General features: G+C 48.2%; 2 long non-coding RNA genes across 2 annotated transcripts; one reads left to right on the forward strand and one right to left on the reverse strand.

The window, feature by feature from the left end:
* Nucleotides 1-884: 884 nt before the first annotated feature.
* LOC109492706 lies at nucleotides 885-13,778 on the forward strand. The gene is made up of 4 exons (XR_006587330.1): nucleotides 885-1,355; nucleotides 10,382-10,437; nucleotides 13,178-13,252; nucleotides 13,649-13,778. It is a non-coding gene; the product is annotated as an uncharacterized LOC109492706 (long non-coding RNA).
* Nucleotides 13,779-14,033: 255 nt separating this feature from the next.
* Nucleotides 14,034-27,620, reverse strand: LOC123380918. The gene is made up of 4 exons (XR_006587331.1): nucleotides 27,528-27,620; nucleotides 18,936-19,088; nucleotides 18,658-18,778; nucleotides 14,034-14,168 (listed from the first exon to the last, which is right to left on the reverse strand). It is a non-coding gene; the product is annotated as an uncharacterized LOC123380918 (long non-coding RNA).
* Between the last annotated feature and the right edge of the window lie 300 nt (nucleotides 27,621-27,920).

Consider the following 27,920-nt stretch of genomic DNA (forward strand, 5'->3'; position numbering starts at 1 on the left):
TTTGGTCTTCAGGGCACAGAGCGATGATCTTGACTAGTGAGCTCCACTGGCTACCACTGTTTTGTCTTCCCCATATATTCAACCTCGCCATTGTCCCCGTAGATTTTTAACGTTTCCTGACAACTCTTCAGAGATGCTCTGCTCAAGATGAACCCAAGTAGTCCATGCTATTTTAATGCTGGCGGGCTCATGCAGGCACTCACACACACATGCACACCTGCCGGTAAAAATACAGAGACGCAAATGGAATCGTTGAAAAACACGCAGCTTTCCTTTTAACGTTGAGCTTTCCATGCGTGTGTCTCAGGGACTGTCAGCCAGGCATCAGGTGTAACAATCTAAATTCTCAGGGATAAGAAGGGGGTGGGGGCGGGAGAGGAAAATGCCGGAGCAGTGGAGGGAGAGCTACTGGAACGTAGAAGGCTCTTTGTAGCCCATGACCCTGCCCTCTCAAGTCTTCAAAAAAGTTAAAACTTTTATGATTGGGAGCCTTGGAAGCAGCAAGGGACCAAAATCTAGCTTGTGGCCAACCTGAGGCATCACCCCCAGGAACACGTGCACAGGAATTCATGGAGGGCGAGGGAGGCTGGGACCTGGAAGAAACGGGGAGGAGGCCTTAGTGGCTGAGCTGGGAGGCAGACTGGAATCGGGAATGTGAGCCAAGTTCACCTGATCTGCCCGGGCAAGATGGCTCCAAGCGGTATCTGGGCCACACACATTCTTCAAGTCCCCAAACTTCTGGCCACATGTTTTCAAAATCCCAGACTCTTGCTAGCCCAAGACTCTGCGAGTAAGGAAGTGCTGTCCTGGGCAGCTTACCCCTATCCAATTATGTCTGCCAGAACTTTAGGGGCTGGAAAAATCTGATTCTGCCACAAAGTTCCTTTGAGTGCCTCTTCTTTCTCTCCTCTCTACCTCGGGTTCCTTCCCCACCAACCAAAGAATGTCACCCGTGTTATCAGTTACTTTGGGTCTGCCAGCTCCCGGAAGCAGGGTGAACGGGAGGTATGAATCTGGAGTGTCCAGCTGCCTTCATTGTTGTCCCTTACTTGGAAGCAAAAACCAAAGACAACACTGGGAACACGCGGTTGACAGTTGGGAGATACTTCCCCGGAGACACCTTTAGCGCTAAATTCCTAGAGCCCTCCGTGCCCTGGAAGTTATTTAACTTACCTTTGAGAAAGGTTATTCCTCAACGGACGCTGTCGAGGGTCTGTGCCTGGGACCTGTCCTAGGAAACTCTGGAAAAGTTTTGTTTAACATCAACAAGTCACTACTGGGTCTCCTAGACTGTTAATGCGTCTTTACCCAAACGAGAGACAATGTGTAGCATTTGAAAACACCATCTTCACAAGGTAAGGCATTAAGCAGTAAATCTGGACTTTTTTCTCCCCCTTCCCGGTCTACCTTTTTTTCTTGCTAATTGGCAGAAAATTAATGAACGAGGCACTGATTGAACAGATGCTCCTCATGGAAAAAGGCAGAATTGGAGTTTTTCTTGCCCTCTTTTTTTGAACACATCAAGGAGGTAGTAACATGTGGCAGGTCAAAAATTAAGAGAAGGTAACAGTACAGATTGTAAAGAACACAAAGGGGTTGGAGTATGTATGTGTGTGTGTGTGCGTATGTGTGCGCGTGTGTGTATTTTCTCTTTTGTTTTAACTTCCTTGCATCTTTTTTTTCTTTTCTTTTCTTTCTTTTTTTTTTTTTTTTTAAAGCTCCTATTCGGCTGTAGCTCGTAATTAGCAGCTAGGCCTCTGGGACCCAATTAACCAATTCAATTAACAAAAAAAGCACACAAGTCACCCTGACATTTGTCAGCCATTAGGAAGGATGTCAGACTGGCAGTTTCAGCCGAAACATTAATGGTGATTAGCTCATTTGCGACTCACTTTACTCCACTATCCTCCTGGAGAGGCAGCCTCTAAGCCACACTGTCCAGAGCTATGGGCCAGTAGCTTGACTTTCAAAGGTCAAGGGAAGACTCCCTCCTAGCTCTTTCACTGGGTCAAGGGGCCCCATCCCAACCTCGGCTAAGGCATGCCTACACTTTTCCCAAGTTCCCACTAAGTCCTTTTGGATAAACCTAAATACCCTTGGCTATTTCTCCAGGGCATGAGAATTCAGCAAAGGTTTCTTTATTAAGGATGAAGTTTAAAAAATCTCATTGCTGTTACTTTTGGCCTCTTGCTTCCCATGTTTACTTCCTGCCCTCAGCAGGCTTGCCGTGGCCAGCTCCAGGAGGCGGTTTGTTCATTTGGGCACTGCCTCTGTTCTTGGAGTTGATTAACTCCAGCATCTTATATGATGCAGACAGGTGTTTATGTAGTAGCCACGGCTATCTTTGCCTCTGATCTCCCTTAATTTCACTCTACTTCCCTGGAAGCCTCGATTTAATAACAAGCAAGGAAGCCTCTGTAAATAAAAAGCTCAGGTGCATGGGTTGACAGACAAAGGGGAGGTCCTGAAATATCAGAGCCTAGGTGGTTTTTCTCCCAGTGTATTCCTCTTCCTTACTTTAGCCAGTCTTGGGGGAAGTTCCCAAGGCTCTTTGCAGCAGCCTGAAGAAATAATACTCAGAAGGTATCAGAGATCGCGCTTGGACACATATAAGAGAAAGCTCAAGTAACCATGACTTAAATGCATGGGGATTTATAGTTCTTGCCTGTCAAGAGGCCTGAGGGAGGCACTCAGGGACTGGTACGGCCACTCCACAGCTCCATGAACCTTCCCCCATCCTCTACCCTTTTGTCCCACTCTCTCAGCTTATGTCCTCATGGTTGCAAGATGGCGGCTCCCATGCTTCCGGGCATCGGAACTGCGTTCCAGGAAGGAAGAGAGGAGGGCCGGGAAAAAGGCTAAAGCCTTGCAAAGTCTGTTGTTACCGTTATTGTTTTTTAAATCAAGAAAACCACCGTTTTCCAGGCAGCTCTATCCAGCAGACGTTCCCTTTTGATTGACCAGAACTATGTCATAGGGACACCTCAACTATAAGGGACCCTGAGATATCAGGATTTTCGTGGCTGGATACATTGCTGCCCTGAACAAAACTGAGATTCTGTTGGTAAGGAAGGAAGGAAGGATAGATATTGGTAAACTCGCAGCATTTGCTACAACCATGTATCGGATCCCTATTGGGGGGGCATGTTTTCTGTGCAAGATCCCCGTTTGTTGGTGATGCTCTCCCTGTTTGACGGATCAAAGGACGCTCAGAGAGGTTAGGTAGTTTGCCTCAGATCACACCGCTGGTAAATGACAGTGCAACAACCGAGATTTAGATGTGTTGGGTCCAAAGCCCGCCATTAACCGCCAGGCACCAGCCACGGGTTCTCAAAGACTCAATCACAGCCGCACGGCAAAAACCCCTGCTGATGAAGATTTTGCCCAGTTGGAAAACTGGGACTGGAAAACTCAGAAGGTGCTCTCGGCCTTGCAGCTTGCCTCTGTTGTTTGCCTGGTTCCGAGCCACATGCTAATAACCGCACATATGGGTTTCATTTCCCCCAGAGCTGGCCCAAGTAAGCCCCCAAAGCCACCTTGCTTGTCACCCTCTGCCCCTTCCCGCCAGCCCTCAACCCCGGCTCACACACAAAGTTGACCCATTCAAACTGGAGACACCCCAGGCTGTGCAATTAGGCCGGAGAAGAAAACAGACCCTGTTTCAAAAGGTGACTCCCTACCATTTTGAAATAAGGCTTCATTAATTGCAGGCCCCTATTGATTCATTACCATGAAACAGCCTGGACTGCTTGCCTGTAGCATAACCTTTCTCAACAGAGGGAGCTGGACATTCTTTGCAGGTAATCTACAGGGCCCAACAGCAAATATCTAGAATCAGAACTATTCATGCATGAACAATATAGCGGCTCCTTATTGTTACGCCCATTGTTCCCACACAAAGAGCAGCGGGCAGGTTAAATCTATTTTAGCTGGGAAGGCTCTACAGAAACCCTTGCTGCCAAGCATTTGATACTGATCACAGAGTCACATCAGGGAACAGCGGCTGAAAGGAGGAAGTCATTTTTATTGCTGAACGTGAGAGGTGACAACCTCTCCTCTGCTCTGGCTCCCCAGGACTTGGGCCTCTAAGTGGGAGCGAAGGTTTTGTTTTGTTTTGTTTTTAATGCCACTCAATGAGAGGGGGTTTTGAAAGGGGGAGACGGTACGGATAGTCAGGGGGAGAAAAGGTATTACACAATGTCGCATTCAGGCAACATATGTGAACTCTGGATTCATTCAATTTTAAAAACACGTTCCCAGGGGAATCAAGTGTACGCGTGTGAATTAGAACAAAGGGTGTGGCAGCTCAAGAGTTGGCGTTGCCTAAGTGGCACCATTTGGAACCACGAACCCGGTGTAGGAAAAGACGGACTTGATTGCACCCTGGATTTGCCTCTCTTTGGCCAGGCAGGGCAAATGCCCCTGGTTCAATGAACCCTCCTTCTGTAAAGGTTGAGCCCATCGGGGGTGGTCCTTTGGAGATTTTTATCATGACCAACGCATGTGAGGGCCGGAAGCCAATGGGGAGAAGATTCAGCTGGATAAGATACAGAAGGGACTTAAAATACTATTGAGCCCTGTCCTCATATTACAGCAGCAGAGATAGGACCATGAAGGGAATGTGGCTTTCTCTGCTTGCTAGTTCTGGGATTAGAAGCCAACCTACAACTTTTTATCCTCCACGGTAGTTTCGAGGAAGGAAGGCGGTGCTGAATGGGGGCAAGGGCGTAGAGCCAACCGAATGGACACCAGCCATAAACAAGCACTCATGCCTTCCCAGTGCGTCTTAGAGCTGACCGTCAGGCCTGCTCTAGACCCCAGGAAACTGTCATGGCGCACGCCAGGGGTGGAGTCAGTGGAGGGACCTCCGGCTGCACGGCTGCGAGGAGAGAGCAGCGGACAGGCATCTCTTGGCCAGCTGGGGCTGCAGGAGACAGAATTAGGGAAGAGGGTGATGCCGTTGGTTGCTCGGAATCACCTATCCCACAAATATCTAGAAAGGTGTGTGGAAATAAAATGAAAAAGGCAAAGGCTACGTAATCAGAGCTTTTGCCATAGCAAGGAAGTCAGCCCCCATCACTTGTGTTTTGAGAGAGACTCAAAGGCAGGCAGGAGAGGGGAAGCTTTAGAGTGAAAAAGGGAAGCTTCAGGTGTGGCCTGACTGGAGGCTGTTGGCCCGGGGAAGCTACGTAGAAGTGGAGCGGCCTGAGTGGTTGGTTAGGGGTCCAGGGGACATACGTGGCTCTCTCTGGTTGGTCCTAAGTGAGAAGCAGGGACGACAACCAGGGAGCCCGTCAGTTATTAATCGAGTCCTGGCTGTTTGGGGCTGACTGTCACAGACGTGACGGTTCAGCCTCCTGGATTGTCACTAGAGACAGCGGCCTGGCCTCCTGGGCTGGGCATTGCAGATGAGGCGCTCCGGCCTCTGGGTCCAAGTCCTGGTTTTACAAGTGGCCAGGCCACAGTGCCTCTGCATTTTCAGTCCCTCAAGCGGATGAGGCCCAAAGTTGAGGCTAGACTTCGTAGGCCTTCAGGTTGCTTCCAGCTTGGTTCAGTCGTTTCTTTCCCACCACGCTTCTCCTTGGGAAAAATAGAAGGAATTGCACCGATGTGCTTAGAGGTGCCTCCCTTACAACCACAACCCGCTCCTCACAGATTGCGGGTGGAGTGCTCCCCCACCAGAAATGCTGCTACAACCGAAAGGTGAAACTGGCTGCTTCCTGGGGAAACACCATGCTGCTTTGTGAGCTCCGTCCCTAAGTAAGAGCCACCTCTGGGAGTCTCACGCCCACCTTCTTCCGCCCCAGCTCCCACACAATCAAGCAGATTCACAGTCAAGTCCAGGGAAGATGCCATTCTGTTTTTGGATGTGTGTTGTGCTTCTCACGGTCTTGGGTCTAATGCCGCGTGCTAATATCGCCCGCCATGGGGCACCATGCGTGTGCACACATACATACGCACATGTGTATATTTCACCATCATGATTTATAGAACTTATATTGACATATGAGACGTCCTGTGAACCCTAAGCGTAAGAACAAAGTGTGTGTGATGAAAAAGTGCCCAGGGGTGCCTGGGCGGCTTAACTGGCTAAGCATCCCGCTCTTGGTCTCGGGTCGGGTCACGATCTCGCAGTTCGCGGGTTGGAGCCCAGCGTCTGGCTCCGTGCTGGCAGTGCAGAGCCTGCTCGGGATTCTCTCTCTCCTTTTCGCTCTGCCCCCCCCCTCTCAAAATAAATAAATAACCCCCCCAAAAAAAAGTGCCCCAGAGACTTTCACAAGAGCAAACATAGCAGTGTCTTTAGAAGATGACATAAAAGGTAGCAGAAGTTGTTTGGTTTGTGATAGTAAATGTTTAAATTAAACAGCTAATACAGAGACATTTCCTGTATCCTTTACCCCTGCCCAGCTTTATGGAGGAATAACTGACAAATAGAACTGTATCCATTTGAAGTGTACAACATGAGGATTTGATATGCATATACGTTGTGGAATGATTACGGAGATCAAGATAATTAACACATTTATCACCTCACAGAGTTTAACTCTTTTTTCTTTTTGGCGGTGAGAACACTTGAGATCTCCTCAGCAAATTTCAAGTATTCAATATCATATTATTAACTATCTCGTTACTGTGCTGCACATCAGATCCTCAGAACTTCCTCATCTTATAACTGAAAGTTGGTCCACTTTGACCTACATCTCCCCATTTCCCCCTCTGCCCGGCCCCTGGCAATCACCGTTCTAGTCCCTGTGTCTATGAAATTGATCTCCCCCCCCCCCCCCCCCGCCAGGTTCCACATGTAAGTGATAAATACAGTCTTCTTCTCTGTCTGGCTAATTTCACGTAGCATAATGCCCTCCAGGTTCATTCATGTTGTTGTAAATGTCAGAATTTCCTTCTTCTACATTCCGTTGCATAGGTATATATAGATATATGTAGAGAGATATGTAGATATACATTATCTCACGTTGTCTTTATCCACTCATCTGTCAAAGAATATTTAGGTTCTTTCTAGATCCTGGCTATTGTGAATAATGCTACAATGAACACGGGGGTGCAGGTATCTCCTTGTGATACTGCTTTTGTTTCCTTTGGATACGTGCCCAGGAGTGGGGTTGCTGAATCACCTGACGGTTCTATTTTTGACTTTTTGAGGAACAACAACTTACGTTCTCGCCGACAGTGTATAAGTGTCCCCTTTTTTCCATGTCCTTGCCAACTTTTGTCATCTCTTGCCTTTTTGATGATAGGGATGAGGTGACAGCTCATTGTGATTTTGATTTGCATTTGGTCACACCTGGTTAGTGACGTTAAGCATCTTTTCATGTACCCATGGGTCACTTGTCTTCTTTAGCAAAATGTCTGTTCGGGTTCTTTGTTCAGTTCTAAGTTTTGGGTCTTTTTGTCTTTTAGTTTTGGGGGGTTTTTTTGTTTTGTTTTTTTACTATTTGAGTTTTTACTATTGAGGTGTGTAGGCTCCTTATATATTTTGGAAATTATGCATTTTGGATATATTATTAGATAAGTGGTTTGCAAATATTTTGTTTCCCATTCTGTAGCTTGCTTTTTCAATTCACTGATTGTTTCCTTTGCTGTGTAGTTTTTTGTTTTTTGTGGGTTTTTTTTGGTTTGAAATAGTTCCACTTGCTTCTTTTAACTTTTGTTGCCTATCCTTTCAACGTCTTATCCAAAAAGTCATTGCCAAGACCAACATCAAGGAGATTTTTCCCACTGTTTTCTTCCAGGAGTTGTTTTTTTTTTTTTTTTAATTTTAATTTTAATTTGTCTTCTAGGAATTGTATAATTTCAGGTCTTACATTTGAGTCTTTAGTCATTTTGAATTAACTTTTTTAATGTTTATTTATTTTTGAGAGAGAGAGACAGAGAGAGGGAGACAGAGCACAAGCAGGAGAGGGACAGAGAGAGACAGAGACACAGGATCTGAAGCAGGCTCCAGGTTCTGAGCTGTTAGCACAAAGCCTGATGTGGGGCTTGAACTCACAGACCACGAGAGCATGACCTGAGCCGAAGTTGAACGCTTAACCGACTGAACCACCCAGGCACCCCTGAATTAACTTTTGTGAGTAGTATATGATAGAGGTCCAGTTCACTTTTTTGCAAGTGGATACCTAATTTTCCAGCACCATTTACTAAGGAGACAATTCTTTCCCTGCTGTGTGCTCCTGGCTCCCTTATCAAAGATTACTGGATTATGCAGGCCTGGGTTTATTTCTGGGCTTTCTGTGTTCTGTTCCATTGGTCTTCATGCTTGTTTTTATGCCCAGTACCATACTGTTTTGATGACTACAGCTTAGTAATATAGTTTGAAATCGGGAAGTGTAATGCCTCCAGCTTTGTTCTTCCTCAAGATCTGACTATTTCAGGTGCTTTTTGATTCCATGTGAATTTTAGGATAGTTTTTCTACTTCTGTAAAAAATGCCACTGGAATTTTGATGTGGATTGCACTGAATCTGTAGATCACTTGGGATTGTGTGGACATTTTAATAACATTAATTCTCCGGGACCAAGAATATAAGATATGTCTTTCCAAAGAGGCTTGAGAGTCAAGTAAGGGCCAAGTCCTGTAGCAGGCCTTGTCTACCATGCTTGGAGATCGCCCTTAACTGAGTAGACACTTGGGAGTTCTGACTCTCAAGAGTCAAATGATGTGGTCCGATTTGAGGTCGAGGCAGATTGTTCTGGTAGTTGGGTGGAGGATGGATTCGTAGGGGACAGACATGCTGCCAGTTAGGAGTCTGCTTTGGTGTTCTGGGAGGAGACGATGAGGTCTGACGAATAAGCAGTACACGAGTGGGGGTAAGAGCAGAGAAACTGCCACTCAGTATGTTCCAAACTCAACCAAAATCTTGAGAAAATACTCCCAAACTGGCTTGAAAGCCCGTCAACGGAGAGCTTCGTGTCACTGAAAGCAACAAAGACCCACGAGAAGTAGCAGCAGGGCAATGACGTCACGACAGAGGGGGAAGGGACAGAGAAGCCGGGACCTCATGTCCTTCTTCTTTGCTTCTCATTACATTGCAGGTTTTTGACACAAATCAGGGACTCGATGAGCGTTCTTTGAATAAATGAACAGTTTCGCTTTTCAAGGTTGTCTACCACCTTGAACGAGTTTATCACTAACCAAGATGCCCTTGGTTAGTTGAACTTTTACCCCAAGGTCTTATTAAGTCCCAAGCGAAGATTATCTGTTCATTTGTTAAAGACAGCGCGAGTTAGGGGGTCTGAGCCTTTGGGGTTGTGCACACTGTGCAGCAAATGGCCTCGGTGTTAAGGAGCAGAGGGGAAGTTTCAAGTCAGATCCCAGACTCTCCAGCCCTCTCTCCCGCAGCCCATATTATCCCAGAGCATTTGTCCTTAATGGTCAATCTTGAGTGTATTTCAGGGGAAATTTAATCCATGTGGTTTTGATTCATTTACACTTAACTCATCAAAACACTTACTTTTTCCTGGGAGAGTTTGTTGCCATTCGGGAAGCATTTTCAGATGTGATAAAAGCCTTTAAAATGATCAGGGAAGAGGCTGGAAGTCGGCCATTGATTTGACATGTGAGAAGGCTGAGGTCCAGTCTTGGGCTTTCTTTGCTGTGGGTCAGAGACGGCCAATTTCGGCCACATTTTTCTTCCTTGATCTTAGAAACAGACGAGGGTAGAGAAATGTGGAAAACTGGAGAGAAGCCCCAAACTGCAAGCCGTGTAGAGCACGGGGGATGCAGCCCTGGACCCACGGCTTCAGACTGACTGGCAGGGAGATGGGGTCTCTAATCCAGCCACCTTGCCCCAAACTCCTTGCCAAGTCCAGTTCATGTGGCCTCAGTCTCCTTGGTTGTTGAATGGCTCCAAACCCCGGACCAGTAGATGGTTACAATGGGTGCCGAACAATCTCGATCCTCTTGATGTACAGACGAGAAACCAAAGATCAGAGAAGCAAGTGACTTGCCTAAGGTCACACGTCACGTTCGTGACAGAGGAAAGTCAAAACCAGGCCTCCTAAATCCCACCCCCGCATCCCCCTATTATCGCATACATGGCCCTGCCCTGAAATGTAACGAGTTGGTTAACACACCCCTTGCTCTGTGTTCTCCTGAACGTCTGTTGGTACCAGACCCCACGGTAAGCACTTTGTGTACAATATTATGAGGTGCAAACTTGGGCGAGTTTTTCAACCTCTTTCGGGTTCAAGAGATGGTAAACATGGTGCTCAGGAGTGGAAGCCCTGAGCCACGTTACCCAGGTTCAAATCCCAGCTCTGCCAGCGACGAGTTAGCTGACCTTGAACAAGTTACTTAGCCTTTCTTTCCTTAAGTTCCTATCTCATAGTACTATTCCGTTATAAGGCTGGATGTTCTTATTATTTCAGACAATCCTTTCTGATGTCCCAGTGATGTAGCTACTCTAGTTACCACCGAACTGCAGGTGAGTAAACTGAGGCCCATTACAGTTGTGACAGTCGTCCAAGGTAACTGGGAGGGCTAGAGTTCAAACTCAGATCTTTCTGACTCCCGAGAAGCAGGTCTCTGGGATTTACTGGATAATAGGATGAAGTATATTTGTTTATTTTTGTTTATGTTTTCCATGATACGGGCATCGCACAATTTCTCTTACAACTTTAATATCTACAACGCAAAAACAATTAGGATTGATGCTGAGTACCAAATAACATTTCAAAGGAAATTTCCGTTGTATTTTCAGCCCCCAGTTTACTGATGTATTTTGAGAACGTTTCTATATTAGGATGCTCTCAGGACTAAGAGTAACTGTACTCAAATTTGCACACACATCGAACGAAATATATTAACTCGCGTGACTAGGAAAATTCACAGTTGAACCCAGCCACTCAAAAGATGCCACCAGAAATCTCAGCATCTCCTTTCTCCTCTTTTCTGTGGTCTGTCCTCAGTCTCACGTAGGGGCAAACACAGCCACTGGCAACTCCAGGCCAATGGGCTTCCAGCTTAGCGACCCCTTCAGAAAGAGGGTGGTGGTGTCCCCAGATCCCAGCAATACCTCAGGACTGACTCTCTTTCGGTTTGGCTGAGGATTCATACCCACCTCTGAAATAATCCTGCCTCCAGAGCGCGAAGATTGGCCAGAGCCGGTCAGGTGCCCATCCCCAGAGCAAGTAAAGAAGGTCAGCCCCATTCAAACCAGAAGACCAGGAGTGGGGAAGGGGAGCCCTCGCACAGGAACCCCCAGGATGCTGGTATAAGAAGAAAGGGAATTGATGCCAGCCAGTGGAAACCTCCTCAGATGTCCACTCCCACTTGCCAAACACGCATTGAGAAAAAACCCCCAAAACGCTAATCCTCCAACTTTCTGGTAACAACATTTTTTTCTTTATCTGAGAAACGCTTTAATCTGCCCAGATTAAAGACACGTTTGTCCACACGTGGAGCCAATAGATAGCCTGGTTAGGACAGAATTGGTCCAATGGACCAATCCAACAAGCATTTACGTGCCTCTTTAGGCCTGCGGACAAGCCACGTGTAACATTCTAGTCAATTCCATCACACCTCTCAAGACAGCCTTCAGGGTTTGGAGTCTGACCGACCCGCGTTCACACCTAGCTTCAGCAAGTGTTTTCTGAGTGACCTTTGGCCTCCACTTCCGAATCTGTAAGGACGCTCACGCAGGGCCTATGGCACAGGGCTGCCCTCAGGGTGACATGGGATAACAAATACGTGGTCCGGTAGCTGCCACTGTGGGAGTCACTCCGCAAAGGGAGAGGCCTTCCCTTTTCCCTTCCTCAGCCGACTCTTTGCCGACCCGATTGACCAGATGTTAGATCTTCTTCGGGTCCCCTAAAGATGGGCACTGACCTGATCTTGAAAGCTCAGACACGCCCCCTTCAGGTGGTAGGAAGAGGAAGCAGTTGGTAGCTGAAAATAGGCCATTAATTAGCCAAACACACACCTTAATGGTCACCTGGGGCTTTACCTACGGCTCCAAAATGCAGATTTAAGCCTTTATATTGAGCTTTGATATCATGGCTTCGAGTTCTAATAATAACAGACAGCAGGCATGGAGCTGGAGCCTAACACTCTTTCCATATCTCATTTGATGCTCACAACAGTCCCATGATATCACTATTATTACTCTGTTTACAGATAAGGAAACTGAGTCTCGGAACAGTGCAAAGCTGCCACGATCAGTTGCACGTGTGGTCTGTGTGCATATCGCCCCTCCCGGGGTTGTGAGGTGCCTAACAGTATTAGAGGTTGCAAGCAGCATTTGTTTGCATTTACCATACATCAGACACGGTTACACCTGTTTAATTCGTTAGTCCTCACGGCCGTCCCGTGCAAAATCGAAGAAACCATACGCAGTGCCCCTAGCTAAGTAACTTGCCCAAGATATCAGCTAATAAATGGCAGAGGCTTCCAGAATCCCTGTCACAACATCCTGCACTTTTCCTGCATAGTAGGAATATAATTTTATAATTACAATTAAACAAAAATTTTTATGTTTATTTATTTTTGAGAGAGAGAGAGAGAGAGAGAGCATGAGCGGAGGAGGGGCAGAAAGAGTGGGGGAGACACAGAATCCGAAGCAGGCTCCAGGCTCTGAGCTGTCAGCACAGAACTCGATGCAGGGCTCGAACCCAAGAACCTTGAGATCATGACCTGAGCTGAAGTCGGATGCTTAATTGAGCCACCCAGGCGCCCCTTACGATTATAAATAATTCAGTCTCCCCTCCATCCCCCAGCTAGATGCAACTTCCAGGATGGCAGAACGGTCATTCTTGTATCCCCGGGACACCACGGGACTCCTGGCTCAGAGTAGGTGCATCGAAGAACGAATCAATGAGTGAACAGAGCATATAAAACGGCAGGAAGAGTTTTAATAGCAACAACTGTCCACTATTTCACACCGGATGACCAGTGTGGGCATCCAGGGTGGTGGTAGGGGGGGCTGGGAACCCGAATGCAGGTGCTGGTGCCAGGCTCTGCCAGGGGTGCAAAGTCCCCCAGCGCATCCAAACCGAGGTTAGCTGGCGGGGACGTACTCTCTAAAGCACCACAAAGTTCCTTGGCCCCCACACATCTGGCCAAACAAGCCTTCTGTTTCTCAGACGAACTAAGACAACCCAGCCCAACGTCCAAAGTGGCCACTAGCCAACAGGCACTTGGGTTCAACGCTGATTTTGTTTAAACAGCTGAACGTGCACCGGAGAGATCCAGCCTTTCGGCCCTGGCCCTCTTCTCTCTGGCTGAGGACAAGAGCATCTCAGGTCGGGACTCTTAATCCTTCTAAACATGAAGGAGGATGTGCTCCTGACTGGACGCCAAGGCGCCCCAGCGCCCAGAGAGGCAGCCTTTTGGGGGCGGGGGGGGGGGGGGGGGGGGGGGCTAGAACTTTCAGAAATGCTGCCATCTTGTGGTGCTTTCGGGCCAGAGCAAGGTACTCGAGCCAACGTCTCCAACAAACCAGCGCCTGGAGGGCTCCTCCCCAATTCACATTTCCCTTTTCCTCATCTTTTTCCACCTTGCCAATACCCTCCCCCCTCCCCCCCCCACCCCGCCCTGCTCCAGAGTGGCAACAAATTCCTGTTTGGATATCGTTGGGGAATTTGGAATTTTTCTTTCTGAAAAGAGCACCACTTTCGAATGCACTTTTAAATTCTTAGGAGCTGTTTGGAATTCTTTCTTCGGAGAGAGCACTTCTTCGGGAGTCCATGAGGAGAGCCCCCAGAGGGTGCGGCATCCTCCCTGCTTAGCGCACAGGCCATGAAGGCTAGACATGTTGGCTCCACCTGCGTGGACCAGAGCGTCTCCTGCTGGCCGCAGAAACCCTGTGGTCGACGTGAGTTTTACCCTCAGCTTCCGAAAGCTCCTTTGCAAACTCTATGGTGTTCCACTGAAAGATTCGGCCTGAGTTAAAGAATCTGTTGATCAGGGACACCAGCAAAAGACCCCCCCCCCACACACACACACACAAGAGCTCCTGGGAGAAAAGCTATTTGCCGATTGCAAGGCGAGGGCACCAGCAAAAGACCCCCCCCCGCCAACACACACACACAAGGGCGCCTGGGAGAAAAGCCACTTGCCGATTCCAGGGCGAGGGCACCGAGTCAGCAGAAATGTTCGCAGTCTCTCGTCCCTCCCAGAATCCTGCCGCGTCCTGGGCTCCTCATCTGAGGATCTCCTCTGAAATGAAGAAGCAGAGCCTGGACCAGGTGCTTAGAGGCTGATTGCTAGAAGACAGCGCTCCAAGTAGGCCACGCAGACGGTGCACGTTTGCATCACAAAGCCCCGAACCGCCAGCACCAGCAACCTGCTTCTGCCCAGGGTGGATTATCTGCCCCGGGGCCAGCCTTCGGCAAAACTGTCAAGGGGAAAATAATGATCTTTTGCACCTCCCAGCTCTCCTGGAACTTATCAGATCCACAGAGGGCAAGCCCCTGAGGGAAGGGGATAGGATGCAGGACCGGCACGTTTTGATAGAAAAGGGAGCTGGATCTAGGAGGCTCCCCAGAAGGAGTGGGGGGCCCTAACGGAGCCTGCTGAGCCCTGGGCTGAGTGGTTAATGGGGGAAATAATAGTTATGGCCACAAAGCGTTTTTGACGGATTAAATAATTTTAAGTCACTCAAATAGTGCTGCTGATTTATAACTGGTAAACAAAAATGAAATAAAACGTCACGGGTCTTTGGAAGCAGCATCAATTTTTCCCATGCCGAGGCCCTGCGCTGGGTGTCAGAGGTGCAGGGACGAAGCACCCGTCCTGGCGTGTACGAAACGCCGAAGGACCAGAGTTGAAGGCACCCCGAAGTTTTGGTCACATAGAACTTTCGGGAATACGCTTTATGGGACGAGGAAAGGTTTGGTAGAGGAGGCAGCATGGAGGGGACCGGGGTGGAAAAACATGGGCGTGATGGGCAAGTAGTGCTGTTGGCCAAGCGTTTCCAGCTCCTGCCCCGCGGGGAAACCTGATGGGTTTGCCTTTCCTTTCACTCGTGGCCCCATGTAGTGGGTGGAGCCACGTGACTAGTTCCTACCAACGAGTGTGAACAGAAGCGCCGCGTGTCACTTCAGGCCAGAGTGCTAGACCTTCCAGAGCTCTCTCTCGTTCCTTCTGGCACAGTGACACATGGGATTTGAAACGACGGGGGCGCCTGGGTGGCGCAGTCGGTTAAGCGTCCGACTTCAGCCAGGTCACGATCTCACAGTCTGTGAGTTCGAGCCCCGCGTCGGGCTCTGGGCTGACGGCTCAGAGCCTGGAGCCTGTTTCCGATTCTGTGTCTCCCTCTCTCTCTGCCCCTCCCCCGTTCATGCTCTGTCTCTCTCTGTCCCAAAAATAAATAAACGTTGAAAAAAAAAATTTTTTTAAAAGAAACGACGGCCGCTCCATCAGCCTAGGTCCCTCCACGATTCCAACAGTCAGAACCCCTGCCGCCCCATGATGGACTTGTAGAATGAAGGGCAGATAAAGCTTGTTATTTGCGGGGTTGTTTGCCACGGTAGCACACCCAGCCTCTCCTCACTGGTTGAGTGGGCTTGACTTAGATCGATGACTCGTTATCAGGGAAGAAGGTGTGACTTTGAACCAGTCACTTGCCTTTTCTGAGCTTCAGTTTCCCCTTTTACATCTTTGCTCCTTCAGGCAGAAGGGGAGGGAGAGAGAAATCCCAAGCAGGCTCCACAGTGTGTCCGTATGGAGCCCCACGTGGGGCTCGATCTCACAAACCCTGAGATCATGCCCTGAGCTGCAATCAGGAGTCAGACGCTTAACCGACTGAGCCACGCAGGCGCCCCAGAGGCTTCATGTTTCTCTCAACGCGACGACATCGTCTCAGAAGTCTGGCTGCTAAGGTCCATGCTCCAGAAGGGAGAATCTTTTAGTCGCGAGTAGCACTAAGCCGTTTAGAGAATGGTCCAAACAGACCATCCTGTCGCTTCTCCCACTAACCTAAGGAGGTAGGCAGAGCAGGTACTTTGTGTCCGTGTTGAAGATGGGGGAGGTTGGGTTGTCTGCCTTTCTGGTTTCCCCCACACCTCCGCTCCCCCTCCCCCTCCCCCCCCCCCCCCCCATGCTTGCACAGTGACCTCCATGTATTCAGGCCCTGGTTTCCGTCTCTGGTGTCATCAGAATGTCTGGCGGAGCCGCTTTTATTTTAACTTCTCTAAGAATTACAACAATTTATTTGTATGTTTTGAAACAAGTTCTGGACTATGCCACGGCCTGGGTTTCGGTCCACCCCAGGGGCTCCAATCTACAATGACGCTCCTGTGCAGAGAAAATGGATGCTTGCCACAACAGCCCCGAGATGGGATACAATCCTAAGGTGTCTTCAGGAGATGAAAGGAAGATACCGTTGTGCGTGAGAGACCCTCAGTTGTGGAAGGAGGCTTAGGGATCGCGAGTCCAGCATTGTCAGGTGATACAATGAGAAAAATGAGATCCAGGAAGATCAAACGACTGGCCCCGGATGATAGAGGAACGATAGAATTATTGGAAGAAGACAGACCCAATCCTCAGTCTCCCAAGTTTCCTCGTGTTCTTTTGCAAAGTGACAATTTGCACGGCCTCACGGGGATTCTGGGCAGTCCGTCGGGGGTGGGGCGTGGGATCCTGTGGTTTTAAAGGGCCCTGGGGCGGGGGTTGGGGGGGGGTGGTCCAAGAGGCAGCCGGGGTTGGGCCCCATGGAAGCAGGCCTGCGTAGGGACTGTGAAATTGACAGCGGGATCCTTTCGGTGGGGCCACAGCGGGGCCTGGCAAGGAAGCTCCGGGAAGCTTGCTGGAGCTCAGGGAGGCTTGTCCTCTAGGGGGCTGCCTGGAGGAGGCTCTCCAGGTGCCCACACACTCAGCACGTATGGGGCCGAGCCTCACAGTTTTATGTTATTGTCGAACTGACTTCAGACTGGGACTGGCCAGGCCTGGAGTGTTTGGGATTCTAAGAAGTGACTATGGCTCTGCCTTACTGATCAAGACACAGAGGCTCGCAGAGAGCTCTTGGCATGGCTGAAGCATGAGGAAAAGGAGGATCTGGGGCCAGGCTGCATTCGTTTGCTGTAAGAAATGACACTAATGTAGTGGCTTAAAACAACACACCCTTGGGGCGCCTGGGTGGCTCAGTCAGTTAAGCATCCGACTTCGGCTCAGGCCCTGATCTCGAGGTTCACGAGTTCCAGCTCTGTGCTGACAGCTCGGAGCCTGGGGCCTGCTTCCTATTCTGTCTCCCTCTCTCTCTGCCCCTCCCCCGCTCACACTCTGTCTCTCTCTCTCTTTCTCAAAAATAATCAACATAAAAAAAATTAAAAGACAAAAAAACACACCCTTAGTATCTTAAGGAGTCAGACACAGGTCTCACTGGCTAAAAATCCTTCTGGAGGCTCCAGGGGAGAATTCATTTCCTTGCCCTTTCCAGCTTCCAGAAGCCCTGGCATTCCTTGGCTGGTGGCTCCTTCCTCCATCCTCAAAGTCCCTACCAGGGCATCTCCCCGCCCCTTCGGCCAACACCCCTCCCCCTATATAGGGTTAGGGAAGTTTCTCTGCTTTTGAGGACTCACGGGATTACTTTGTACCCACATGGATCATGTCCCGGTGTCCACTGAGCTTTAATCACATCTGCAAAAGTCCCTTCTGACATCGTCGGGTAACATATTCACAGGTTCCAGGAGATTAGAGTGTGGGCATCTTTGGGGACCATTACTCTGCCCACCACGCGGCCTACACTCTTTTGCCTCCTCATGCGGAGCGCCAGGCCTACACCCGAAGGTGCGTCCGCCCTTTTCCCTCCCACCCCTTCCGGCCTCCCCTCCACACCGGGAGTGACAACACCTCGGGCTACATCTGCTTGCAAACCGCTCGCGTGGTTCTTACCCAAAGCCACCATTTGGTTCAGAAATTACATGCAGGACTAATTGTTGCTTGAGGCTACTTGTGAAGTGGGGATAGTTTGCAACCAAAAAATCCCAGCACAAGGATTCAAGGTAGGAAATGAATTGCTCTGGGAGTGGGGACAGGAAGTGCACACACACACACACACACACACACACACCATTTGAGCCCAATGCTGCACCTCCTTCTCAGAACCCACAGAGGCTTCTACAGGTCAGGGGATGGTGACGACACATTTTTCAAAAAGTGTTGTTCAACCCACACTGCAATGGACGCAGAAAGGCACAGCGAAGCTAGCTGTGGACTCCGTCTGAAACGGTACTGGTTCTGTGTTCATTAGAGAGACCTCGAGGGGCGCCTGGCGGGCTCGGTCCGTTAAGCCTCTGACTTCAGCTCAGGTCATGATCCCGTGGTTTGGGGGTTTGAGCCCCGGGTTGGGCTCTGTGCTGACAGCTCAGAGCCCGGAGCCTGCTTCGGATTCTGTGTCTCCCTCGCTCCCTGCCCCTCCTCCACTTGCACTCTGTCTCTGTCTCAAAAATAAACATACATTTTTAAAAATTAACAAAAAAACCAAGAAAGACCTTGAGCAAGTTATCCCCTCCCTCTGGACGTCAGCTTCCACGGCTAGCAGACGAGAAGGGGAGGAGCTTACCCTTGGGCTCCTCCCACCCCTACTCCCAGGGCTCCCGGAGAGCTCAGAGCAGGAGTGAGTGAAAAGTCCTAGGCACCTGGTCTGGCACTAGGACGCACGCATCAGCCAACACGGCTCCCGTCGTGATGTGATGTTGTAACTCACCTTATCCTCCTTTATCTCTGGCGGTGTGATGTGATGTCGTCATCTTATTTCGTTCTCACAACAAACCCAGGAGGGGGGAGCGCTAGGCTTATTCGGATTTTCCAAATGAGGAAGTTGACGCCTAGAGGTTGGACAACAGGTGTAGTAGGGTCAGACGGCGTTAAATATCTTTGGTAGGGTCACCTAGCTTTGCCGAGGCCGAACGGGGACAGGAAGCTGGGGACACAGGGCCCAGAGTCTCCACGTGTACCCGCAACATGCTCCTCCGGGGCGCTAACCTCCTTGTCTTGTGGCTCTTGGTCCCCTTCCAGCATCACAGACCCTCAAGGTTCCCTCAAGGAGCAGTCATTGTCAGCCGAAAGCAGATGCAAAGAGAACATCAGGGAATATTCTTTCACTTGTCAAGTGGGTTTGAAGGGAAAATTGTCGAGCTAAAAGAAAAGAGGAGGGGTTGAACCAAACTGGTTAGAGATGGCCTTTGACAAAGAGGAATTTAAAAATTAGAAATGTTTGGGGCGCCTGGGTGGCACAGTCGGTTAAGCGTCCGACTTCAGCCAGGTCACGATCTCGCGGTCCGTGAGTTCGAGCCCCGCTTCGGGCCCTGGGCTGATGGCTCAGAGCCTGGAGCCTGTTTCCGATTCTGTGTCTCCCTTTCTTTCTGCCCCTCCCCCGTTCATGCTCTGTCTCTCTCTGTCCCAAAAATAAATAAACGTTGAAAAAAAAATTTTTTTAAAAATTAGAAATGTTTGAGCAAAATTCGTCGTATGTGGACTTTAAGATACAAAACAGGTGAACATAAGGGAAGGGAAGCAAAGATAATATAAAAACAGGGAGGGAGACAAAACAGAAGAGACTCTTAAATATGGAGAACAAACAGAGGGTCGCTGGAGGGGTTGTGGGAGGGGGGATGGGCTAAACGGGTCAGGGGCATTAAGGAATCTACTCCTGAAATCATTGATGCACTATATGCTAATTTGGATGTAAATTAAAAAAACAAAACTAATAATAATAATAATAAATGCTTGAGGTGCCTGGGTGGATCAACAAGGTGAGCGTCGGACTTCAGCTCAGGTCATGATCTCGTGGTTCATGGGTTCGAGCCCCACGTCGGGCTCGCTGCTGTCAGCACAGAGCCTGCTTCAGATGCTCTGTCCCCCTCTCTCTCTGCCCTTTCCCGCTTGCACCCTCTCCCTTCCCACCCCTCTCTCTCTCTCTCTTTCCCAAAAATAAATCTTTAAAATGAGAAATGTTTGATGTTGATTTTCCAAGTAAACACATTCAGTGATAACCCCCAATTGAAGGGGGCCTGGTGCCTCTCAGTTTACCTTAGCTGCCAGGAAAAGTTGGGGCTGAAATCCAACAGTGTTTTCCTGAAAGAATTCTCCTACCTCCCCATGCATGTGCATGTGACTTGGAGTCTCTCAAACTTTATTTGCATGTGTTTTTGTTTCTAACTTTACATGTTCCTTCTTTATTATGAGCCACCTCGAAGAGTTTCGGTCAGCTTAGGATACACATAGCACAGTGGAGGTAGGGGCAGGATCGTAGCTCAAGTCTGAACTGCCATCCGCCAAAGAGGCAGGCACGTGGGGTCCGGTCTGAAGGACCAGGGGCCCACCCAGCAAGAGTCTACCTACCTGAGAGATGGGGGAGCCTCTTGGGATAGGACTCATCCTAGGGGAAGGGAGAATGGATAGTGCTGGAAAAGATGGGGGGGGGGGGTTGGTCCTCCAGGTGTAGGCAGTCAGTCAGGTTAACCTCCCATCCACCCACCAGAGCTGGGCCCGAGTCTTCGGAGAAGGGTCCACAACATTAGATGGTGAGTAGAAATTGAAAGGGTAGGATGAGGGGTACGTGGGTGGCTCAGTCGGTTGAGCTCCCAACTCTTTTTTCCAGCTTATTTATTTTAAGAGAGAGAGTGGGGGAAGGGCAGAGAGAGAGAGAGAGAGAGAGAGAGAATCCCAAGCAGGCTCCCTATGGTCAGCACAGAGCCCCACCTGGGGCTCGATCTCATGAACCATGAAATCATGACCTCAGCGGAAATCAAGAGGTGGATGCTTAACTGACTGAGCCACCCTGGGCATCCCTGAACATCCAAGCCAGTTTCTGCTCAGGTCATGATTCTAGGATCGCAGGATCGAGCCCTGGGTCGGGCTCTGTGCTCAGTGCAGAGCCTGCTTAAGATTCTCTCTGTCTCTCTCTCTCTCTGTCTCCTTCTGCCCCTTTCCCCAACTCGTTCTCTCTAAAAACTAATAAACAAACAAACAAATAAATAAATAAGAAAGGGTAGGATGAGATGGCAAGCTGGCAGAGGTCGCTGCTCCCTTCCCTGACCCCAGCCCTGCAGATGCCCTAGAGGCCAGGGCAAGGTGGATGGAACACACAAAGTGAGGGTGCACGTGGTGTGGAACTCCGAAGGAGGCGGAAGATGACGGCGTCTTCCGGTTGGGGAGTGGGAGCACCCCTGGTGCAAGAGGGTCGGTTCCCAGGGCATGGGAGCGTTTTTAACGTTTGCTCTTTTCTCTTTCTCACGTTGCCAGGGCAGATCGCTGATCACTTTATCTCCCGTGGGACGCACAGCAGTGCCTGGCCAGTGGCTCCTGGGGGCGGCAGAGAAGCATCAGGGCGAGCCCCAGCCTCCGGGTGGAAGCATCATGTAACTCAGTCCCCCCCCCGCCCCCCCCCTCCCGCCCTGTTCTGCATCCCGGATCCTCCCTCTCCTGAGGCCCCTCCTCTAATACATCACTTGGACAAGACTTCCTGTCTTAGGCTCTACTTCTAGAGAACTTGACCTAGGCCAGTAAGGTAAATGGAAATACATGAATAAGGTGACAGAAATGAGTCCGAAATATATTAGTAATTGTAAATAAGAAAAATTCAGGATTCAAAAATAAACAGATTTCAGATTGGATCAAAAGTAAAAACCAAACACATGAATAAAAACGAAGCTATCGAAATATACATAGTAAACTCAAATTCTGTGTTTACAGAACAACGCGTTTAACACAGACAATACATCATGTTTTGAGCACACACAGAACCTAAACAAAAACTGGTCTAGACTTAGGCACAAAAGAAGCCCCAATAAATTCAAAAGAAAGAAGCCAGACAATGTTTTCTCATTGTGTTTGGAAAATAGGAAAGCAATATCTAATTATTAGTTAAAAAAAAAAAACAACTACATCTGTTAGGTAACTAAAAAGTGGGCTGTTTAATTACTCTTGAGTCAGAGAGAAAATCATAAAGGAAGTTCTAAAATACTTAAAGCTGAAAGCAAATGAAAACACTATATGTAAAATTTGTGCAACAGATAAAAGAGGGGACATATGGCATTAAATCCATTTGTCAAAAAAGAAAAAAAAGACCCTGAAAATAAATCTAAGCTTTGATATTTAAGCTTTTACACTTTTTAAGTAGCAAAAAAGAAATCTCAGGAAGGCATGATGGGAAGAAAAAATAAATACAAGAGCGAAATTAATGAAACAGAGGACAGAAAAAAAAAAAAAACCAGATAAGACTAACAAGACTGAAAGGTAGCATTAAAAAAAATTTTTTTTTAAATGTTGATTTACTTTTGAGAGACAGAGAGATAGAGAAGCAGGGGAGGGTCCGAGAGAAGGAGACACAGACTCTGAAGCAGGCTCCAGGTTCTGAGCTGTCAGCACAGAGCCCGACCTGGGACTCGAACTCACGAACCGGTGATCATGACCTGAGCTGAAGTTGGACGCTTAACCAACTGAGCCACCCAGGTGCCCCCCAAAGCTAGCATTTTGCAAAGGTTAACAAGGAGAGACAAACATCTGGCAAAATTGATTTTTTTTCACTGAAATTTTGGTTGAGAGAATTGTGGATTTACACGCAATCAGAAGAAATGACGTAGAAAGAGTCTCACGTCTGCTTTCCTCAGTTTCTCCCAAAGGTAACATTTTGCAAAACCATAGCGCAAAGCACAACCAGGATCTTGACACGAATACAGTATACTGATTTTATTTAGAATTTCTCAGTTTTACATCTACACATTTGTGTGTGTGCATGTGTGTGTACTTAGTTCCGTGTAATTTTGTCACACTTAGACTCATGTGTCCACTACCCTGGTCAAGACACTGACCAGTTCCTTCACCATAAAGACCTCTCATGAAAAATCTAGTTTTAAAAAAGGGAGCGAAGATATAAATACCTGATACATGAGGAAAGCAGATAAATACTTATAGATGCAGGAGAGAGTCATAAAAGAGTATTATGAACAACTCTGTACCAAAAACTCAGAAAACTTAAGCAAAATAGAAAAATCACCAGAAAAATATGAAAGCCAAAACACTGGGGTAAGAAAAAATAGAAGTCATGAATAGAAATAACTAATAAAGTAATGTTAAACCCCCGTATCAAAAAATTTTGGAAGTTCTATTAAATTGTCAAATTAAGAGATAATCCCTACTTTATACAAATTGTTTCAGAAATCAGAAGGAGAGAAAGTTGTCACACATTATTTTGTGGAGGGCTGAGGCCTCTTCTGAACACTTAGATAAGACAGTAAAAAGATAATAGCTCGGGAAAGATTAGCCAACCAAATTCAACACTGTAGCTAAAATAAATAGGAAAGTGAGCTGTATTTCAGCGTGGAAAGATAGTTTCACTTCAGAGAATCTAGTAATGTTGTTCACCGTATTAATGTACTAAAAAGAAAAATCACATGGTTATCTCAATATATCCAGGAGATGATTTCAAGGACGTCCAACATCTAATTGTGATTTTTTAACTCAGAAAAAAAGGTAAGGTTACTTTTTAAAAACATATAATATACATAATAAATTTATGTACTATATATACATATACGCTAAAGTTAGAAGATAGTCCATTCAATGCAACAACAGAAGGAAAAGAAACGAAACATGGAAATTGTAACAATTAAAGAAAAACTGTCTTTCTTTACAAATGCCAATGATCGGGGGCACCTGGGTAGCCCAGACGGTTAAGCATCCAACTTCGGCTCAGGTCACGATCTCATGGTTCGTGGGTTTGAGCCCCGCATTGGGCTCTGTGCTGACAGCTCAGAGCCTGGAGCCTGCTTCGGATTCTGTGTCTCCCTCTCTCCCTGCCTCTCCCCTGCTCACACTCGGTGTCTCTCTCTCAAAACTAAACGTTAAAAAGAATTTTTTTTTAAATGGTAATGATCAATGGAAAAACTTAATGCTCAGAAGTGTTCACAAGATGGCCAGACGCAGGAGTAATTTATGTCAATGAAAAAGTCATCTCTGACTTCTACCTAGTGGTCCTGTTGAAGTTACTGGACTAGGACTTCCCATCCTACCATAAACAACTAGAAAACAGAATAAAATACAGGAAGCAGCTGTTTTTAGGCATCGAACAACTGGCAGCAGGCAGCACAGGACTGTGGTCTCTGAGAACAGGCAAACAAATGAGGTAAACCCTACGATCCCTGCCCTTCTTCCTGGAGGAACATTCTAGAATACAATCCACACGCAGGAGAGTCTCAAGCAGTTCATAGCTGCCCCACTGAATTGAGGAGAAAGAGAACAGAGGCTTTGGAGAGGCTGAGGAGACTGGATCCTGTGGGCAGAGAACCAGAGGGGAAGAAGGTCATTTGAGCACATGTCAAGTGAAAATCCATGAGACCAGGACAAGAATTTTCCTGTAAGTTTCTACTGTGAGGCAAACAATTTTCAGAGTTCACCCAAGGCTGGGAGACACTTGAACTGACCAACTAAAGGATAGTCCTTGAACATTTGGGATTTTCAGCAGAGTCACTGAAAAAGTCACACCGTAGTGGGGCACCTGGCTGGCTCAGTCGGTTGAGCGGCCGACACGGCTCAGGTCATGATCTCGAAGTTCACGGGTACGAGCCCTGCGTCTGTGCAGGCAGCTCAGAGCCCAGAGCCTGCTTCGGATTCTGTGTCTCCCTCTCTCTCTGCCCCTCCCCTGCTCACAGTATGTCTCTCTCTGTCTCTCAAAAAGTGAATAAAAACATTAAAAAAAAAAAAAGTCACACCATAGTAGTAAGACTAAAGCAACCCAGAGTAAAACTTTAACACTTAAAAAAAAGCATAAAAACAAGACATTCTACTATGGCATGTTAATAAAAATAGTGGGGTATTAGTGCAGAAATAGACAAATAGACAAATGGAATGAAGAAAAAAAGCTTAAAAAGAGACCCATGATACATGATTTTTAACAGGGGGCCCTGGGATTCAGTGGAGGGGGAAAAAGTGAATTATTTAGTATATTTTATTGGGGTAACTGGCTCACTGGATGAATAAAATCGTGGCTCTAATTCAAACCACATTCAAAAATGAACTCAAAAAGGCCAAAATTTGAAGCAAAAATGCTACGTCTTCAATAGAAGACTATGTAAAAGAATGTCTTTTTGACATTAGAGTGGTAAGGATTTCTTCAATTAGACACCAAGACATAAACCACCTGGCAAAGATTGGTGACCTCGACTGTATCGAAATTAAAAAGAGCTGTTCAAACATGGCCACTGGAACCACGGCTAACTGATAGGAGGCCGATGGGGAGGAGATAAGGAACATTGCCGAAAACCACAAGATGCATCGGAGCGCCTGGGTGGCTCAGTCGGTTAAGCATCCGACTTCAGCTCAGGTCACGATCTCACGGTCCGTGAGTTCAAGCCTCGTGTCAGGCTCGGTGCCGACAGCTCAGAGCCTGGACCGGCTTTGGATGCTGTGTCTCCCTCTGTCTCTGCCCCTCGCCTGCTCATGCTCTGTCTCTCTCTGTCTCAAAAATAAAAATTAAAAAAAAAAAAATTAAAAATAAATAAATAAAACCAAAAGAGGAATAGACCCTAGAATGCAAGGTACTGCAAGTGAACGAGAGGAAACCAGGAAATCCGATGGAAAGACGAGCACCATTCCTAGAAGAGGAAGCTAACTGGCCAGTACATTTATGGAGAACTGTTTAACCTCATCGGTAATGAGAAATATGTAATTTAAGATAGCAGTGAGAGACCCCTGAGTGGCTCTGTGGGTTGAGTGTCCGACTCTGGCACAGGTCATGATCTTACGGCTCCTGGGTTCGAGCCCCGCGTCGGGCTCTGTGCGGACAGCTCAGAGCCTGGAGCCTGCTTCAGATGCTGTGTCTCCCTCTCTCTCTGTCCCTCCCCTGCTTGCCATCTGTCTGTCTCTCTCAAAAATAAACATTAAAAAATCAAAAATAAAACAAAATAAAATAGCAACGAGACACTCACTGGCAAGAGTTTGAAAAGTCAGAAAGAAAAGACAAAATGAGGAAATGACCATCCACTCAGCTTTGGTGCCGGCAGTCGGCACAGAGCATCGTTCTCCAGAAATACAGGCACCCAGTGTCCACAGTGAGCTCTGGGCTGCTAGCTGGGTGCTTGGGCAGGAATGGCCTAGAGCCATTTCAGGTGTCGCAAGGTGGGGCTGTTAATGAGCTCCCAGGGCTGCCCGAATGCGGGCCAACGGGAGAGAACATGTCCAGACACTTGTCCAGATCGGATCGGAAAATTCAGGAAGTGGGGTGGGAGGGCTACAGAATGCAATTTCTTTCCACTCAGGAAAGCCCAAAGACAAGGTGGGAGAAATAGAGGCCCGTCACGGGGCATTGGAACACTAACACCGGCCCCTCGTCTCTCATTCTTCCCAGGAGGGAAAGAAGGTGTTGGACGTGGGTGAGGTCCTCAGGCTTGGCTCCCCTGGTCCTTCTGGCATGCTCTGAGACCCTGCACAGGGGCCCTCTGTGCCTCAGAACCCTCATCCACGCTGAGGGAAGGGGTCCTGGCCCCAGCCTACCTCTCGGGCCAGGTTACGTAAATATGAAGGCCTATAATTCCCAAAACGCAAGTGGTGGGCTGGACCATTAAGGAGTGTTTGCTTGGCCGCTTTGAGGTCTGACCTATTTATTTTTCTCCAGGAGTTTTTTTGGAAATTCTCTTTATTAAGGTTTTTCCTTCCTTCCTCCTTTCTTCCCTCTGACTTTGACGTCAGCACAAAAGCCGGCGTGGGCAGAATTTGGGTGTTTAAGGACACTGCAGAACAGTCCATTCCTGGCCCTTCCTCCCTCCCAGGCCCTGGGCTCCGCAAGAGTTCCACTGAACCCCAAGGACAAGGCTTCTCATCCCCTGTCCCCCAGAGGTCCACCTGCTGGTCCCTCTGTTGAGCAGCCCAGGAGGGGTCCCAAGGAGAAGCCTCCGGACCCAAGGTTAATCCCGGGCCTCCTAGGCCCAAGGCTTTGTCACACGTCCCACATCTATCACTCCAAAAAGGAACTTTGGGTCTGCAAACTGTATCCCTCAGAGAACAGTCAGGAAGCAGGACAGACTTGATTATGGGATGCGACTCTGGCCACCAGCTTCACATCCCCTAAAAATTTCCCTACCTGGCTGACAAACGTCTCAGAATTTGCCATTGGAACTAAAACTGAACAAGGAGAACTTGAGCCCAGCCAGAAGTATCCCACTGAGGCTTATTAGTCATTTCTGCCTCGGTGTGAATGAGATACTCCGAGCCTTTCCTGAGGGTCGAGTGTGAGAAAATTCTAGAAGCTTCCAGAAGACTGCCCGTCATAGGAGAACTTCTAAGGGGGGGGGGGGCACAGGCAAGATAGGAGAGGGTGCCAAAGACAAACCCCACCCACTCCTGACTGACCCTGGTTGGGACTGGCCTGCCCAAAGACTTCCCCACCCCCATCCCCTGGGGCCTGTCACCCAGGCTGGACCCCCTGCCCCTGCCTCCCACACCCTCCCTGCCTTACTGTCTCTCTCTAAGGCTCTCCTCCCATCCCTTTTCCTCTTCTCTTTTCACTTGCCATGTTACTATCATTTTTTCCTTTTCCTTTCTTATATGATTCGGCTTTCACGTTCTCTCACATCTTACCTCACTTGATTCCTTTTACCTTCTCTTTCGGGGTCTCTTTCGCTTTTTCTCCTTCTCTTGCACTTCACTTGCACTTTCTCCCCTTGACCTTCCTCTGCAGCGCTCAGCCTCCCTTCCCCTCAGCCAGCCCTCCCTCCCCGAGTCCTTCTGGACACCCTTTAGTCGAGGTATCTGTTACTGTAAATGCTACGCGTCCAGGAGTATATACTCTTTTTTTTTCCCTCTTTTCCCATTTCCTTTTCTTCCCCCCTCTCCGGTCTATGCCTCCTCTCCCCTTTTCTGCTCCTTCTCTCCCCCATCCCCTTCCCTCCCGCTGCGTGAACATCTCAATTGTACCCTGTCGGCAGATCCTTGCTGGCCTGACATTTGCTCCTAGGTGCGTCTGCTTTAACT

This window comes from Felis catus, chromosome D2, assembly GCF_018350175.1.
Source record: "Felis catus isolate Fca126 chromosome D2, F.catus_Fca126_mat1.0, whole genome shotgun sequence".
Taxonomy (NCBI): Eukaryota; Metazoa; Chordata; class Mammalia; order Carnivora; family Felidae; genus Felis; species Felis catus.